The sequence below is a fragment of the Arachis hypogaea genome, chromosome 3, assembly GCF_003086295.3.
Source record: "Arachis hypogaea cultivar Tifrunner chromosome 3, arahy.Tifrunner.gnm2.J5K5, whole genome shotgun sequence".
Lineage (NCBI taxonomy): Eukaryota > Viridiplantae > Streptophyta > Magnoliopsida > Fabales > Fabaceae > Arachis > Arachis hypogaea.
The window spans coordinates 108,781,167-108,796,717 of record NC_092038.1 but is presented as its reverse complement, the minus strand read 5'-3'; the positions used below and the strand labels follow the sequence as shown (position 1 = coordinate 108,796,717).

At 38.7% G+C, this 15,551-nt stretch overlaps 1 non-coding gene across 1 annotated transcript; it reads right to left on the bottom strand.

Moving 5' to 3' along the window:
* Window positions 1-4,307: 4,307 nt before the first annotated feature.
* Window positions 4,308-4,415, bottom strand: LOC112792969 (small nucleolar RNA R71). Its single transcript, XR_003197684.1, has one exon. It is a non-coding gene; the product is annotated as a small nucleolar RNA R71 (small nucleolar RNA).
* Window positions 4,416-15,551: the final 11,136 nt, after the last annotated feature.

Below are 15,551 nucleotides of genomic sequence, written 5' to 3'. Positions count from 1 at the left end.
TAATGAATGAAAGTATGCAAATGCAACAAGTAAAAGAGAATGAGAGGGGAGAAGTAAGAAAGGAAGAAGAAATAAGAAAGGAAGAAGAAATAAGAAGAAAGGAGAGAAGAAAGAAGAAAGAAATAAGAGAGGAGAAGAGACGCGTAAGCATCGACCACGCTCATGCATTGCTAGCAGAAGGGGGAGGCGACACGTACGCATCAGTCATGCGTACCCGTGAGAAGCAGAAAACAGAAAGTGATGCATGAGCATCGATCACGCGTGTGTGTGACTACTTTTCATGCTAGACGCACGAAACCAGCACAGTTTTATCACAACCTTCTGGTTTTTGTACCAGAGGCAGCATTAAAAGACGATGTGTGCGCGTCGGTCACACTCACGCATGGGTGGTCAAAAAAATTAACATGATGCGTAAGTGTCAGCCAAGTTGAGACTCAAGTTTCCAAGTTCTTCTTACGTCCTCCTTTGATTCCTCTATATCACTTACATCGTATGTCCCTAAGTCATTCTTTTCCTCCTTTTTCTGGTTCTTGCACGCTTCTCTTCTAATAATTCCATTCGGCAGTGCCATAAAAAATTATCTTACACGGACAATGAATCCAAATTTAACACATTTAAAATATCTCTGATGAGCGGATAATTTATACGCTTTTTGGCATTGTTTTTAGTATGTTTTTAGTATGTTTTAGTTAGTTTTTATTATATTTTTATTAGTTTTTAGTTAAAATTCACTTTTCTGGATTTTACTATGAGTTTGTGTGTTTTTCTGTGATTTCAGGTATTTTCTGGCTGAAATTGAGGGACCTGAGCAAAAATCTGATTCAGATGCTGAAAAGGACTGCAGATGCTGTTGGATTCTGACCTCCCTGCACTCGAAGTGGATTTTCTGGAGCTACAGAAACCCAATTGGCGCGCTCTCAATTGCGTTAGAAAGTAGACATCCTGGGCTTTCCAGCAATGTATAATAGTCCATACTTTGCCCGAGATTTGATGGCCCAAACAGGCGTTCCAAGTCAGCTCAAGAATTTTGGCGTAAAACGCCAGAACTGGCATAAGAATGGTAGTTATACGCCCAAACTGGCACAAAAGCTGGCGTTTAACTCCAAAAAAATTCTCTACACATGAAAGCTTCAATGCTCAGCCCAAGCACACACCAAGTGGGCCCGGAAGTGGATTTTTATGTCATTTACTCATCTTTGTAAACCCTAAGCTACTAGTTCTCTACAAATAGGACCTTTTGCTATTGTATTATACATCTTTTGATCACTTTTGATCTTAGGATCATCTTTGGACGTCTAGTTCTTAGTTTCTTGGAGGCTGGCCATTCGGCCATGCCTAGACCTTATTCTTATGTATTTTCAACGGTGGAGTTTCTACACACCATAGATTAAGGTGTGGAGCTCTGCTGTACCTCGAGTATTAATGCAATTACTATTGTTCTTCTATTCAATTCGGCTTATTCTTGTTCTAAGATATCACTTGTTCCTCAACTTGATGAATGTGATGATCCATGACACTCATCATATTTCTCACCTATGAACGTGTGCCTGACAACCACCTCCGTTCTACCTTAGATTGAGTGGATATCTCTTGGGTTCCTTAATCAGAATCTTCGTGGTATAAGCTAGAATTGATGGCGGCATTCAAGAGAATCCGGAAGGTCTAAACCTTGTCTGTGGTATTCTGAGTAGGATTCAAGGATTGAATGACTATGACGAGCTTCAAACTCGCAATTGTGGGGCGTTAGTGACAGACGCAAAAGAATCACTGGATTCTATTCCGACATGATCGAGAACCGACAGCTGAATGGCCGTGCTGTGACAGAGCGCGTTGAACATTTTCACTGAGAGGACGGGACTGTAGCCATTTACAACGGTGATGCCCAACATACAGCTTGCCATGGAAAGGAGTAAGAAGGATTGGATGATGACAGTAGGAAAGTAGAGAGACGGAAGGAACAAAACATCTCCATACGCTTATCTGAAATTCTCACCAATGAATTGCATAAGTATCTCTATCTTTATTTTATGCTTTATTCATAAATCATTCATAACCATTTGAATCTGCCTGACTGAGATTTACAAGATGACCATAGCTTGCTTCATACCAACAATCTCCGTGGGATCGACCCTTACTCGCGTAAGGTTTATTACTTGGACGACCCAGTGCACTTGCTGGTTAGTTGTGCGAAGTTGTGATAAAGAGTTGAGATTGCAATTGAGCGTACCATGTTGATGGCGCCATTGATGATCACAATTTCGTGCACCAAGTTTTTGGCGCCGTTGCCGGGGATTGTTTGAGTTTGGACAACTGACGGTTCATCTTGTTGCTTAGATTAGGTATTTTTTAGAATTTTTAAGAATGAATTCTAGTGTTTCAAGGTGATGTTCTTATCATCACCAAAGCTGATTGATCTTCATCAATTTAGCTCTTAAATGTAATGTCCTGCTGAAGCTTGGCTAGCCATGTCTAATTCCTTTAGACTGAAGCTTTAGACTAACATTGCATGATTCCTGGAATTCTTATTAAAAATTTTGAATCTCTTTATTTTCTTCTCCATATAGTTTTCGAAAAAAACCCAAAAAATTACAAAATCATAAAAACCAAAAATATTTCTTGTTTGAGTCTAGCGTCTCATTTTTAGTTTGGTGTCAATTGCATGTTTCTGTTATTCTTGCATTCATTCATGTGTCTTCATTGATCTTCAAGTTGTTCTTGATGATTTCATTGCTCTGATCTTTAAATTCTCTTGTCTTGAGTGTTTTGTTGTTTCTCATATGCATTCTCAACTTGTTAGTGTCAGTAGTGTACAAACGTCTAAGTTTGGTGTCTTGCATGCATTATTTATTTGATTTTAGTTGCATTTTGATTTTTCCTCATCATTAAAAATCCAAAAAAAATTTAATTTTTGTCTTTTCAAGTCAATAATACAGAGAATTGAAGATTCAGAACATTCAGCAGAGGAATTACACAGAAAAAGCTGGGCGTTCAAAACGCCCAGTGAAGAAGGAAAACTGGCGTTTAAACGCCAGCCAGGGTACCTGGCTGGGCGTTTAACGCCCAAAAGGGTAGCATTTTGGGCGTTAAACGCCAGAATGTATACCATCTGGGCGTTTAACGCCAGGATGGCACAAGAGGGAAGATTTTGTTTTCAATTCAAATTTTTTTTCAAGTTTTCAAAATTTTTCAAAATCAAATCTTTTTCAAATTATGTCTTTTCAATCATATATTTTCAAAATCAATTTCTTTCCATTTTCAAAAATACTTGCTAACAATTAATGATTTGATTCAACATTTCAATTATGTTGCCTTTTCTGTTGAGAAAGGTTTAATGTTTGAATCATATCTTTTCTTGTTGGCCAAGTCATTGATTTTAAAAATCAAATCTTTTTAAATTGTTTTTCAATCATATCTTCTCAATCATATCTTTTTAAAACTATATATTTTCAATCATATCTTTTTGATTTCTAATTTCAAAATCTTTTTCAAAAAAACACTTTATCTCTTTCCCAATCATGTTTTTCGAAAATCATTCTTCAATTTTTCAAAATGTTTTTTAAAATCTTTTTAAATTTATTTTCGAAAATTTCTTCCCCTCTTCTCACATCCTTCTATTTATGGACTAACATGTACAATTCGAACTCCATCTTTCTAAGTTCGAATTCTTCTACCTCTTCCTTCTATTTTTCTTTTTCCTTTGACACCTCAAGGAATCTCTATACTGTGACATAGAGGATTCCATATTTTCTTGTTTTCTTCTCTTTCATATGATCAGGAGCAAAGACAAAAGCATTCTTGTTGAGGCTGACCCTGAACCTGAAAGGACCTTGAAGCGAAAGCTAAGAGAAGGTAAAGCATAACTCTCTGTAGAGGACCTAGCAGAATTCTTCAAAGAAGAAGACATGGCAGCCGAAAACAACAACAATGCCAACAATGCAAGGAAGGTGCTGGGTGACTTCATTGCACCTACACCCGACTTATATGGGAGAAGCATCTCTATCCCTGCCATTGGAGCAAATAACTTTGAGCTTAAGCCTCAATTAGTTTCTCTAATGCAACAGAATTGCAAGTTCCATGGACTTTCATTGGAAGATCCTCATCAGTTTTTAGATGAATTCTTGCAAATCTGTGACACTGTTAAGACCAATGAGGTTGACCCTGAGGTCTACAGACTTATGCTATTCCCTTTTGCTGTAAGAGACAGAGCTCGGATATGGTTGGACTCACAATCTAAAGAAAGCCTGAACTCTTGGGAAAAGCTAGTCAATGCCTTCTTGGCAAAGTTCTTTCCACCTCAAAAATTGAGTAAGCTTAGAGTGAAAATCCAAACCTTCAGACAGAAGGAAGGTGAATCCCTCTATGAAGCTTGGGAAAGATACAAACAATTGATCAGAAAGTGTCCCTCTGACATGCTTTTTGAACGGAGCATTATAGGTATCTTCTATGATGGTCTGTCTGAACTGTCCAAGATGTCATTGGATAGCTCTGCTGGAGGATCTCTTCATCTGAAGAAGACACCTGCAGAAGCTCAAGAACGCATTGAAATTGTTGCAAATAACCAATTCATGTACACTTCTGAAAGGAATCCTGTGAACAATGGGACGAATCAGAAGAAAGGAGTTCTTGAGATTGATACTCTGAATGCCATATTGGTTCAGAATAAAATATTGACTCAACAAGTCAATATGATTTTTCAAAGTCTGTCTGGAATGCAAGCTGCACCAGGCAGTACTAAGGATGCTTCATCTGAAGAAGAAGCTTATGATCCTGAGAACCCATTAATGGAAGAGGTGAATTACATGGGAGAACCCTATAGAAACACCTATAATCCTTCATGGAGAAATCATCCAAATCTCTCATGGAAGGATCAACAGAGACCTCAACAAGGTTTCAACAACAATAATGGTGGAAGAAACAGGTTTAGCAATGGCAAGCCTTTTCCATCATCTTCTCAGCAACAGACAGAGAATTCTAAGCAGAGTCACTCTAACTTAGCAACCATGGTCTCTGATCTAATCAAAACCACTCAAAGTTTCATGATTGAAACAAGGTCCTCCATTAGAAACTTGGAGGCACAAGTGGGTCAGCTGAGTAAGAAAGTTACTGAACTCCCTCCTAGTACTCTTCCAAGCAATACAGAAGAAAATCCAAAAGGAGAGTATAAGGCCATCAACATGGCCGAACTTGGAGAGGAGAAAGAGGCAGTGAGTGCCACTGAGGAAGACCTCAATGGATGTCCACTGGCCTCCAATGAGTTTCCTAATGAGGAACCATGGGAATCTGAGGCTCACACTGAGACCATAGAGATTCCATTGGATTTACTTCTGCCATTCATGAGCTCTGATGAGTATTCTTCCTCTGAAGAGGATGAAGATGTCACTGAAGAGCAAGTTGCTAAGTACCTTGGAGCAATCATGAAGCTAAATGACAAGTTATTTGGTAATGAGACTTGGGAGGATGAACCCCCTTTGCTCACCAAAGAACTGGATAACTTGACTAGGCAGAGATTACCTCAAAAGAGACAGGACCCTGGGAAGTTCTCAATACCTTGTACAATAGGCACCATGACCTTCAAGAAGGCTCTGTGTGACCTAGGGTCAAGCATAAACCTCATACCTCTCTCTGTAATGGAGAAGCTAGGGATCTTTGAGGTGTAAGATGCAAGAATCTCACTAGAGATGGCAGACAAATCAAGAAAACAAGCTTATGGACTTGTAGAGGATGTTCTGGTAAAAGTTAAAGACCATTACATCCCTGCTGATTTCATAGTCCTAGAGACTGGGAAGTGCATGGATGAATCCATCATCCTTGGCAGACTCTTCCTAGCCATAGCAAAGGCTGTGATTGATGTTGACAGAGGAGAATTGATCATTCAAGTGAATGAAGAATCCCTTGTGTTTAAGGCTCAAGGATATCTCTCTGTAACCATGGAGAGGAAGCATGAAGAGCTTCTCTCAAAACAAAGTCAAACAGAGCTCCCACAGTCAAACTCTAAGTTTGGTGTAGGGAAGCCTCAACCAACTTCTAAGTTTGGTGTTGAACCCCCACATTCAAACTCTAAGTTTGGTGTTGGGAGGTTCCAACATTGCTCTGAGTATCTGTGAGGCTCCATGAGAGCCCACTGTCAAGCTACTGACTTTAAAGAAGCGCTTGTTGGGAGGCAACCCAATGTTATATTTATCTATTTTCTTTTGTTATTGTATGTTTTCTATAGGTTGATAATCATAGGAAGTCACAAAATCAATTGAAAAAGCAAAAACAGCATGAAAAATAGAAAGAAAAATAGCACACCCTGGAGGAAAACTTGATGGCGTTTAAACGCCAGTAAGGGCAGCAAATGGGCGTTTAACGCCCAGTCTGGCACTATTCTGGGCGTTTAACGCTAGAAAGGGGCACCAGACTGGCGTTAAACGCCAGGAAGGGGCAAGAAGCTGGCGTTAAACGCCAGAAATGGGCACCAGCCCGGCGTTTAACGCCAGAATTGGCATAAAGAGCATTTTTGCTTGCCACTTGGTGCAGGGATGACTTTTTCTTGACACCTCAGGATCTGTGGACCCCATAGGATCCCCACCTACCCCACCACTCTCTCTCTTCTTCACCCATTCACCAATTACCTCAACACCTCTTCCCCAAAAACCCCTCACCTATCAAATCCCACTATTCTCTTCACCACTCACATCCATCCTTCATAAAACCTCACCTACCTCACCATTCAAATTCAAACCACTTTTCCTCCCAACCCACCCTCACATGACCGAACCCTACCCCTCTCTCCACTCCTATATAAACCCTTCTTCACTCCTTCATTTTCACACAACCTAAACACTACTTCTCCCCCTTGGCCGAACCACAAAGCCACCTCCATCTCCTCTATTTCTTCTTCTTCTACTCTCTTCTTTCTTCTTTTGCTCGAGGACGAGCAAACCTATTAAGTTTGGTGTGGTAAAAGCATTGCTTTTTGTTTTTCCATAACCATTTATGGCATCTAAGGCCGGAGAAACCTCTAGAAAGAGGAAAGGGAAGGCAAAAGCTTCCACCTCCGAGTCATGGGAGATAGAGAGATTCATCTCAAGGGTGCATCAAGACCACTTCTATGAAGTTGTGGCCATGAAGAAGGTGATCCCCGAGGTCCCTTTCAAACTCAAAAAGGGTCAACTTTGATCAAAGGTTGGACCAAGTCCTCATGGATATTTGTGTGGAATGAGCTCAATGCAAATAGGAGATCCCACTCATGGACATGAGCATGAGGAAACTCCTCATCATGAAATCTCTGAGATACCTCAAGGGACGCACTTTGCTCCACAAAACTATTGGGAGCAAATCAACACCTCCCTAGGAGAATTGAGTTCCAACATGGGACAACTAAGGGTGGAGCACCAAGAACATTCCATTCTCCTCTATGAAATTAGAGAAGATCAAAGAATCATGAGAGAGGAGCAACAAAGGCAAGGAAGAGACATTGAGGAGCTCAAGCACTCCATAAGATCTTCAAGAGGAAGAACAAGCCGCCATCACTAAGGTGGACCCGTTCTTTAATTTCCTTGTTCTTTATTTTTCTGTTTTTCGAAATTTATACCTTTGTTTATCTATGTTTGTATCTTATTACATGATCATTAGTGTCTTAGTGTCTATGCCTTAAATTTATGAATGTCCTATGAATCCATCACCTTTCTTAAAAAAATGTTCTTAATTGAAAAAGAGAAAAATTGAATTTTGAATTTTATAATAGATTAATTATTTTGATGTGGTGGCAATACTTTGGTTTCTGAATGTATGCTTGAACAGTGCATATGTCTTTTGAATTTGTTGTTCATGAATGTTGGCTCTTGAAAGAATGATGAAAAAGGAGACATGTTACTGAGGATCTGAAAAATCATAAAAATGATTCTTGAAGTAAGAAAAAGCAGTGAATTCAAAAAAAAAGGAGATTATGTGCGAAAAAAAAGAGAGAGGAAAAAGGAAAAAAATAATAATAATAAAGTCGTGATCCAAGGAAAAAAGAAGTGTGCTTAAGAACCCTGGACACCTCTAATTGGGGACTCTAGCAAAGCTGAGTCACAATCTGAAAAGGTTCCCCCAGTTATGTGTCTGTGGCATGTATGTATCCGGTGGTAATACTGGAAGACAGAGTGCTTTGGGCCACGGCAAGACTCATAAAGTAGCTGTGTTTAAGAATCATCATACTTAACTAGGAGAATCAATAACACTATCTGGATTCTGAGTTCCTATAGAAGCCAATCATTCTGAATTTCAAAGGATAGAGTGAGATGCCAAAACTGTTCAGAGGCAAAAAGCTAAAAGCCCCGCTCATCTAATTAATACTGATCTTCATAGATGTTTTTGGAATTCATTGTATATTCTCTTCTTTTTATCTTATTTGATTTTCAGTTGCTTGGGGACAAGCAACAATTTAAGTTTGGTGTTGTGATGAGCGGATAATTTATACGCTTTTTGGCATTGTTTTTAGTATGTTTTAGTTAGTTTTTATTATATTTTTATTATTTTTTAGTTAAAATTCACTTTTCTGGACTTTACTATGAGTTTGTGTATTTTTCTGTGATTTCAGGTATTTTCTGGCTGAAATTGAGGGACCTGAGCAAAAATCTGATTCAGAGGCTGAAAAGGACTGCAGCTGCTGTTGGATTCTGACCTCCCTGCACTCGAAGTAGATTTTCTGGAGCTACAAAAGCCCAATTGGCGCGCTTTTAAATGTGTTGGAAAGTAGACATCCTGGGCTTTCCATCAATGTATAATAGTCCATACTTTTCCCGAGATTTGATGGCCCAAACAGGCGTTCCAAGTCAGCTCAAGAATTCTGGCGTAAAACGCCGGAACTGGCACAAGAATGGGAGTTAAACGCCCAAACTGGCACAAAAGCTGGCGTTTAACTCCAAGAAAAGCCTCTACACATGAAAGCTTCAATGCTCAGCCCAAGCACACACCAAGTGGGCCCGGAAGTGGAATTTTATATCATTTACTCATCTTTGTAAACCCTAAGCTACTAGTTCTCTACAAATAGAACCTTTTGCTATTGTATTATACATCTTTTGATCTTAGGATCATCTTTGGACGTCTAGTTCTTAGATTATAGGAGGCTGGCCATTTGGCCATGCCTAGACCTTGTTCTTATGTATTTTCAACGGTGGAGTTTCTACACACCATTGATTAAGGTGTGGAGCTCTGCTGTACCTCGAGTATTAATACAATTACTATTGTTCTTCTATTCAATTCGGCTTATTCTTGTTCTAAGATATCACTTGTTCCTCAACTTGATGAATGTGATGATCCGTGACACTCATCATCATTCTCACCTATGAACGTGTGCCTGACAACCACCTCCGTTCTACCTTAGATTGAGTGGATATCTCTTGAGTTCCTTAATCAGAATCTTCGTGGTATAAGCTAGAATTGATGGCGACATTCAAGAGAATCAGGAAGGTCTAAACCTTGTTTGTGGTATTCTGAGTAGGATTCAAGGATTGAATGACTGTGACGAGCTTCAAACTCGCAATTGTGGGGCGTTAGTGACAGACGCAAAAGAATCACTGGATTCTATTCCGACATGATCGAGAATCGACAGCTGAATAGCCGTGCTGTGACAGATCGCGTTGAACATTTTCATTGAGAGGACGGGACTGTAGCCATTGACAACGGTGATGCCCAACATACAGCTTGCCATGGAAAGGAGTAAGAAGGATTGGATGAAGACAGTAGGAAAGCAGAGAGACGGAAGGGACAAAGCATCTCCATACGCTTATCTGAAATTCTCACCAATGAATTGCATAGGTATCTCTATCTTTATTTTATGCTTTATTCATAAATCATTCATAACCATTTGAATTTGCCTGACTGAGATTTACAAGATGACCATAGCTTGCTTCATACCAACAATCTCCGTGGGATCGACCCTTACTCGCGTAAGGTTTATTACTTGGACAACCCAGTGCACTTGCTGGTTAGTTGTGCGAAGTTGTGATAAAGAGTTGAGATTGCAATTGAGCGTACCATGTTGATGGCGCCATTGATGATCACAATTTCGTGCACCAATCTCCTATTCTATCAGTAACACCTTGTCACCTAATATTACAAAGGAACATCATTTCATGAACCACCAACCACATCCATGTATGCATATATTACTTGAAGACATCTTATATTACTAAGTACCTTTACCTTTCAATGAAAATGCACATATCATTTGATTCATGAACTCCGCAATTAGATCTAAGACTGTTAAAATGAGCTAAATCTATCGGATCAGCCCGTTTACTCGTTTAAATGGGCATATTTTTCCTTTAAAATAAAGCCTGTTTAAAATTTGCGTTAAACAAGATAAGCTCGATTAATTCAAAAAAATGACGAGTTAAACAAACTAGCTCGTAGACTAAATAGGCGTCCGTTTACTTTTTTACATATTTTTAAAAAGTATAGTTTTTGCCATCATTTCTTTCGATCTGACCCATTAACAAAAAATGCTATTTGTTTAAGATTTTTGACCTAAAAGTAATTTTTTGTCAAAATATTTTTTAAAAACTAAAATAAAAGGATAAACGGACCAGCATGTTTAACCCATTAGGCTAGCTATAAATGGTCCGACTGAAAAATTATGGCTCGTGAATAAACCGAGTTTAAACGGGCCAACCCATTTAACCCACAAACTTAAACGGATCAGGTCTAAATGGGTCGTGCTTGTCCGTTTGACCGCCGTAGTTGGATCTACAATGTCCACCTACCATCTTTGTTCAAAGTAATTTTCTCCCATTAATCTTTGGCTTGGAACTATTTATTCGTCTTATTTATCACCTACATATGTTGAAAAAGGTGAATTTTCTTTTTTGTTTTGTTTCTTAAGAACTGTAACTCTTAACTAGTGTCCTTTTTACCTTCAATCCAATCAACAAATCTTTATAATTAACTATCATAATAACTTCTTCAATTATAGCACCAACTTCTTCTAACAAAAATTTAGTAGCATCTTCCAATCCATGGAGTATAATCTCTAGTCATATTTGTCCTTGTAACATCACCCCTAAAACACCTTATCTCTCCATAATTACTAGTCAAGTGTCCTTTAAGTACAAAAAAATAATTCTAGACTATAACAATCACATTGCCATCAATTTCATTTTTTTCTCATCCACCATTATCCTACCTGATGTCGGATTTAAATTTGTTTCTCTCTTATTTTTTTTCTGTCTTATTACTTTATTTTGATATAAGACTTCTAACTTGCCCTACATTGGTGCACGAAATTAGAACTTGCACAACTGAACCGGTAAGTGCACCGAGTATTCCAAGTAATACCTCAGATGAGTGAAGCTCGATCCCACGAGGATTGTTAGATTGAACAATCAGTGGTTATCCTGTAAATCTTAGTCAGGCGAATAGAAAGATAGTTATTGTTTGTTGTAAGCACATAAATAGAACAATAACAAAAAGATGTAGAAACAATGATAGGAAATTAATTAAGGCCTCGGAGATGCTTGTTCTTCCGAATTGATACTTCTTACTGACTACCTTAACAATGAGTGATTCATTCAATGGCAAGGCTATAAGTGATTAAGCCAGGGCCAGTGGTCATTAATCTTCTCTGATCCAAACCAAATACCAGGACCAATGGTCATTCATTCTGGACAAGGGTGAAGTTAACGCAATTCAATCTCTGTTGATCCTACTCAAAACACTACAGACAAGGTCGAATCTTCCGGATCGAAGAATGAAGCTCTATGATTCTAGTCTTAGTGCCATAGAAACTTCAATTACCCAAGACTAACGAGATTTTATGTCACATATCCCAATTAGCCCAGATAACATGTTGGAACCTGTAATGCATTCTCAAGCTGCACCTCACTACTATCCTGCCAATGACTCACAAGAACTCATGTAGAATAAGGGGTCATACGCCAGTTCCACCCCAAATTCATAAGGATGAAGAACAAAAATGCATCATAGAATGGAATCAAACATATATTAAAATAGAAAAGCAATAATATTAATCCATAGGAATGAGCAGAGCTCCTATCCTTAACTCAGGAGGTTTAGTTGCTCATGCTTTAAGAAAGTATAATGTAATATCTCTGTGCTTCTCCCCTCCGGGGAGGCATGATCTTCAGAAGGAAGGAAGTCCCTTATTTATAATAAAAACTCTAAGACTAAACCTAAAAAATATTGTTCTTAATTAAAAATTATAAAAAGAAAATAAAATAAGCTAAAAAGTGCTAAAATCCACTTTGGGTCCACTTTGGTCATGTGCTTCGTATGCCTGGCGTTCAACTTGGGCTTCTGGGCGTTGAACGCCCATTAGGGGGGTGAGCATGCTGTTTTCTTACTTCCTGGGTGGCGTTGAACTCTAGTCTTGGGTATTCAACGCTGGGCTTGCTCCTTTTGGGGCGTTGAACTCCAGTCTTGGGCGTTCAACTTGAATACTGGTCCATCTTGGGCATTGAACTTCGAGGTGGGCATTCAACACCCACTTTGGGCAGTGATTCCAAATAAAAAGTATAGACCATTATATATTTCTAGAAAGCCCTGGAAGTTAAATTTCCAATGCCATTGAGAGTGCGTCAATTGAAGTTTTGTAGTTCAAAATATGCTCGTTAGAATGCACAGAGGTCAGGATTTGATAGCATCTACTATCCTTTCTTTGCCTCTGAATTAGCCTTCGCCAGATTTCGCCATTTTCACCCAAAAATCACCTAAAATCATAAGAAAAATACAAAAACTCAAAGTATCATCCAAAAGGTGACTTTTGCATTAAAACATACTAAAACTTAAAAAAACTTAATAAAATATAACTGGTGCACGAAATTGCAATCATACTTTTGCAATCCCGCACAACTTACCAGCAAGTGCACTAGGTCGTCCAAGTAATACCTTACGTGTGTAAGGGTCGATCCCACGGAGATTGTCGGCTTGAAGCAAGCTATGGTTATCTTGTAACTTAGTCAGGATATCAATAATTATCAGGGTTGATTGTGAAAAGCAAAAGAACATTATAAGTACTTGTTTTGCAGTAATGGAGAACAGGTTGAGGTTTTGGAGATGCTCTATCTTCTGAATCTCTGCTTTCCTACTGTCTTCTTCTTCAAGCACACAAGGCTCCTTCCATGGCAAGCTGTATGTAAGGTTTCACTGTTGTCAATGGCTACCTCCCATCCTCTCAGTGAAAATGTTCAACGCACTCTGTCACAGCACGGCTAATCATCTGTCGGTTCTCAATCAGGTTGGAATAGAATCCAGTGATTCTTTTGCGTCTGTCACTAACACCCAGCCTTCAGGAGTTTGAAGCTCGTCACAGTCATTCAATCCTTGAATCCTACTTAGAATACCACAGATAAGGTTTAGACCTTCCGGATTCTCTTGAATGCCACCATCAATTCTAGCTTATACCACGAAGATTCTGATTAAGGAATCCAAGAGATATCTACTCAATCTAAGGTAGAACGAAGGTGGTTGTCAGGCACGCGTTCATAGTTGAGAATGATGATGAGTGTCACGGATCATCACATTCATCAGGTTTAAGAACAAGTAATATCTTAGAATGGAAGCAAGCATGATTGAATGAAAAACAGTAGTAATTGCATTAATCCATCAAGACACAGCAGAGCTCCTCACCCCCAACCATGGGGTTTAGAGACTCATGCCGTAGAAGATACAATGAGAAACGTGTAAAGTGTCATGAGGTACAGATACAATGTCAAAAGATCCTATTAATAGTGAACTAGTAACCTAGGGTATACAGAAATGAGTAAATGACGTAAAAATCCACTTCTGGGTCCACTTGGTGTGTGCTTGGGCTGAGCATTGAAGCTTTCATGTGTAGAGACTTTTTCTGGAGTTAAACGCCAGCTTTTATGCCAGTTTGGGCGTTTAACTCCAATTTTTATGCCAGTTCCATCGTTAAACGCTGGGAATTCTGAAGCTGATTTGCAACGCCGGTTTGGGCCATCAAATCTCGGGCAAAGTATGAACTATTATACATTGCTGGAAAGCCCAAGATGTCTACTTTCCAACGCCGTTAAGAGCGCGCCAATTGGGCTTCTGTAGCTCCAGAAAATCCACTTCGAGTGCAGGAAGGTCAGAATCCAACAGCATCTGCAGTCCTTTTCAGCCTCTGAATAAGATTTTTGCTCAGGACCCTCAATTTCAGCCAGAAAATACCTGAAATCACAGAAAAACACACAAACTCATAGTAAAGTCCAGAAAAATGAATTTTAACTAAAAACTAATAAAAATATAATAAAAACTAACTAAAATATACTAAAAACATACTAAAACAATGCCAAAAAGCGTATAAATTATCCGCTCATCACAACACCAAACTTAAATTGTTGCTTGTCCCCAAGCAACTGAAAATCAAAATAGAATAAAAAGAAGAGAATATACTATAGACTCCAAAATATCAAAGAAACTTAGCTCCAACTAGATGAGCGGGACTAGTAGCTTTTTGCTTCTGAACAGTTTTGGCATCTCACTTTATCCTTTGAAGTTTAGAATGATTGGCATCCATAGGAACTCAGAACTCAGATAGTGTTATTGATTCTCCTAGTTAAGAATTATGATTCTTGAACATGGCTACTTTATGAGTCTTGGCTGTGGCCCAAAGCACTCTGTCTTCCAGTATTACCACCTGATACATACGTGCCACAGACACATAATTGGGTGAACCTTTTCAGATTGTGACTCAGCTTTGCTAGAGTCCCCAATTAGAGGTGTCCAGGGTTCTTAAGCACACTCTTTTTGCCTTGGATCACAACTTTATTTCTTTCTTTTTCTTCTAATTTTTTTCGTTTTTTTTTTTTTTGCTTTTTCTTGCTTCAAGAATCAATTTGATGATTTTTCAGATCCTCAATAACAGTTCTCTTTTTCCTCATTCTTTCAAGAGCCAACAATTTTAACATTCTTAAAACAACAAATTCAAAATACATATGCACTGTTCAAGCATTCATTCAGAAAACAAAAAGTATTGTCACCACATCAAACTAATTCAACTAGTTTCAAAGATAAATTCGAAATCCTGTACTTCTTGTTCTTTTGTGATTAAAGCACTTTTCATTTAAGAGAGGTGATGGATTCATAGGACATTCATAGCTTTAAGACATGAACTTTAAATTTTATTAATTATGAATTAAGAACAAGACTTAAAAATAGAAATAAGATGAGACTAGTAGGAATAGAAAACAAAAATTTAAATAGGCTCCTAATGATAGAGGTTATCACAGAGTTAGGACTCAACAACCTTGATTTTGAGAAGTGGATGCTCCCTCAAATTGAGGGGAGAACTTTTGGCGTTTCAACTCTTGAAGTTCACGCCCCTGCTTCTCTTGTTCCTTCAGTAATTTGCAGAGCATGCAGTTCTGATTCTGCTGTTCTTCCTTAAGTTGCTCCATAGTTTCTTGCAACTTGGTGATAGATGCTTCTAGGCTGGCCCAGTAGTCAATTTCAGGAAATTCAGGGAGGAACTCCTGCGCCCTCTTTTTGATAGAGTTGTCTTGCATTTGTCCTTCCATTGACTTCTTGGTGATTGGATGTTCAATGGGTATGAATTCATC